This window comes from Oncorhynchus masou, chromosome 30, assembly GCF_036934945.1.
Source record: "Oncorhynchus masou masou isolate Uvic2021 chromosome 30, UVic_Omas_1.1, whole genome shotgun sequence".
NCBI classification, from domain to species: domain Eukaryota; kingdom Metazoa; phylum Chordata; class Actinopteri; order Salmoniformes; family Salmonidae; genus Oncorhynchus; species Oncorhynchus masou.
This window is the reverse complement of record NC_088241.1, coordinates 49,535,423-49,539,835: the sequence shown is the minus strand read 5'-3', so window position 1 is coordinate 49,539,835 and position 4,413 is coordinate 49,535,423.

Below are 4,413 nucleotides of genomic sequence, written 5' to 3'. Positions count from 1 at the left end.
ACACAATATTCCCTACGTATAGACACAATATTCCCTACGTATAGACACAATATTCCCTCCATATAGACACAATATTCCATACATATAGACACAATATTACCTCCATATAGACACAATATTCCCTACATATAGACACAATATTCCATACATATAGACACAGTATTCCCTACATATAGACACAATATTCCCTCCATATAGACACAATATTCCCTACATATAGACACAATATTCCCTCCATATAGACACAATATTCCCTACATATAGACACAATATTCCCTCCATATAGACACAATATTCCCTCCATATAGACACAATATTCCCTCCATATAGACACAATATTCCCTCCATATAGACACAGTATTCCCTACATATAGACACAATATTCCATACATATAGACATAGTATTCCCTACGTATAGACACAATATTCCCTCCATATAGACACAATATTCCCTACATATAGACACAATATTCCCTACATATAGACACAGTATTCCCTACATATAGACACAATATTCCCTCCATATAGACACAATATTCCATACATATAGACACAATATTCCATACATATAGACACAATATTCCCTCCATATAGACACAATATTCCCTACATATAGACACAATATTCCCTACATATAGACACAATATTCCATACATATAGACACTGTATTCCCTACATATAGACACAATATTCCCTCCATATAGACACAATATTCCATACATATAGACACAATATTCCCTACATATAGACACAATATTCCCTACATATAGACACAATATTCCATACATATAGACACAATATTCCATACTTATAGACACAATATTCCCTCCATATAGACACAATATTCCCTACATATAGACACAATATTCCCTCCATATAGACACAATATTCCCTCCATATAGACACAATATTCCCTACATATAGACACAGTATTCCCTACATATAGACACAATATTCCCTCCATATAGACACAATATTCCATACATATAGACACAATATTCCCTCCATATAGACACAATATTCCCTACATATAGACACAATATTCCATACATATAGATACTGTATTCCCTACATATAGACACAATATTCCCTCCATATAGACACAATATTCCATACATATAGACACAATATTCCCTCCATATAGACACAATATTCCCTACATATAGACACAATATTCCATACATATAGACACAATATTCCATACATATAGACACAGTATTCCCTACATATAGACACCATATTCCCTACATATAGACACCATATTCCCTACATATAGACACAATATTCCCTCCATATAGACACAATATTCCCTCCATATAGACACTCTATTCCCTACATATAGACACAGTATTCCCTACATATAGACACCATATTCCCTACATATAGACACAATATTCCATACATATAGACACAATATTCCCTCCATATAGACACAATATTCCCTACATATAGACACAATATTCCCTCCATATAGACACAATATTCCATACATATAGACACAGTATTCCCTCCATGTAGACACAATATTCCCTACATATAGACACAATATTCCCTACATATAGACACAATATTCCATACATATAGACACAATATTCCATATATATAGACACAGTATTCCCTACATATAGACACCATATTCCCTACATATAGACACAATATTCCCTACATATAGACACAATATTCCCTACATATAGACACAATATCCCCTACATATAGACACAATATTCCCTCCATATAGACACAATATTCCCTCCATATAGACACAATATTCCATACATATAGACACAATATTCCCTACATATAGACACAATATTCCATACATATAGACACAATATTCCATATATATAGACACAGTATTCCCTACATATAGACACCATATTCCCTACATATAGACACAATATTCCCTACATATAGACACAATATTCCCTACATATAGACACAATATCCCCTACATATAGACACAATATTCCCTACATATAGACACAATATTCCATACATATAGACACAATATTCCCTACATATAGGCACAATATTCCCTCCATATTGACACAATATTCCCTACATATAGGCACAATATTCCATACATATAGACACAATATTCCCTACATATAGACACAATATTCCCTACATATAGACACAATATTCCCTACATATAGACACAATATTCCCTACATATAGACACAATATTCCATACATATAGACATACTATTCCCTACATATAAACACAATGTTCCCTATATACAGGGATAAGGGTTGTTATTTGGGACTCATCCGCTGAGATCTGAAATCTGTCTAATTCCAGCCATGGGGACAACCAGACCAGACAAAGGGAGTGAGCTACTCCTTTCTCAGTGGGTGCCCCTGTCTCCCCCTGCCTGGTTAAATTCACACGCTCTGTCAAATGGTGTCACACACTCAGACTTGGCCCAGCATCAAAGTAGACCGTAGGGGTGATGGAGAAACTGATAACACTCCGGTTACACAGGTTCAACATAGTGCTTTCGAATCAATTCTCCCCTCTTTCGTTGGTATACCTTACCTTAGTACTATGTCCAACTGTACCAATGGAATAGCTATAATAGGCTCATGGTATAGTTAAGTGAGAGTTGAGACACAGATGCATTTCTCCTAATTATGACATTAGCCGTGAGACGTTCCTGATTGGCCTGCAATTCACAGTAATCTGATCCAATCCAATTAGGAGTAATTAGCAGGGATTAACTCAAAATGCTGGTTTACTTTGCCAAGGGAAGGGCAGATTGAAATGCCACATACTGAGTCTACAGTGTGATACAGCAGTGTAGTGCTGTAGAGTACATTGCATGTGAATCAGGATGTAAGTGTGGGCTCCCGAGTGGCTCAGTGGTCTAAGGCACTGCATCTCAGTGCAAGATGCGTCACTACAGTCCCTGGTTTGATTTCAGTGTCACACCCGCCCATGTTTGGGATTCCCATAGTGCAGTGCACAATTGGCCTAGAGTTGTCCGGGTTTGGCCAGGGTAGGCTGTCATTGTAAATAAAAATGTGTTCTTAAAACTGACTTGCCTAGATAAATAAAGGTTACATTTTTTAAATTTATCGTTAAAGAGACGGAGGTGGGGTTTGAGGAAATATATGTATGTGACAATATATGATTCATTATGCTCTGATGACTGTGTGTGTGTGCGTGCGTGTGCGTGTGCGTGTGTGGGACTGCTCTGGTCATCGGCGCTCTGTTCATCTTGATAGACACCATATGAATAATTTACTGAGGGCTGGAAATGGAGCTGGCCGTTGTTCTTTCCTTACGCCTTCTCACACTGCTAGTATTCCATGATGACACAGTTTCACCTAGTTCCTGTCTGTGACTGTATCCATTAGGGCGGTATACAGTATATACCCCATACTCGGCTGTTTGGGAAAAGCCACGGGATGGTTTTTCAAGGCCATCAATACCGTCAAAACTATTTATTTGAAGTTTTTCAATTCATTTGAAAAGTTGTTGCTACTTTTTAAGTTAATACCTGCAGTCGACTTGTGCAATACGCTAGGAGATAAATCAGATTGCGTTCTTCATTTCCCCTGTCACGTTATTTTACATGATGAATCTTGCCGTAGTTCTCCAGAACAGTTGAGCAAGCAAGCAAGAGAACCTAGCGTTCTATATCTTTCGGCAAATCTCTGCTGTGCGGCTCACGTGAGGTGATGAAGTTATACTTTCAGTTCACTACATATCTTATAATTGCTTCCTGCCTCATCGTAAGGAAGCATTTCACTGGTAGTCTATACCTGTTGTTTACAAAGCATGTGACAAATAACATTTGGTGATTTGATCGTCGAAAATCTCTCGATGAGTTATTTGCACAGGCAAGTTTATTTTCTACTCCATGTAAAAATGTTTATCTTTTTAATGTAACTAGGCAACTCTGTTAAGAACAAATTCTTATTTACAATGACTGCCTACCCCGGACGACGCTGGGCCAATTGTGCGCCGCCCTGTGGGACTCCCAATCATAGCCGGATGTGATGCAGCCTGGATTCGAACCAGGTACTGCAGTGATGCCTCTTGTACTGACATGTGGGGTCTTAGACCATTGTGCCACTCGGGAGATCTCTTTAACAATCAACTCTTACATTTTTTTACATTTTATTTAACCTTTATTTAACTAGGCAAGTCAGTTAAGAACACATTATTTTCTTCCTTTAGAAAAGCATGCATCACAACTTTGGTTATTTGCACCATTTCTCTCGTTCACTTTGCATTTAGCAGACGCTCTTATCCAGAGCGACTTACAGGAGGAATTAGGGTTACGTGCCTTGCTTAAGGGCATATCAACAGATTTCACCTAGTCAGCTTGGGGATTCGAAACCAGCAACCTTTTGGGTACTGGCCCAACCTCTTAACTGCTATGCTACCCACCCTGCCCACTTTAG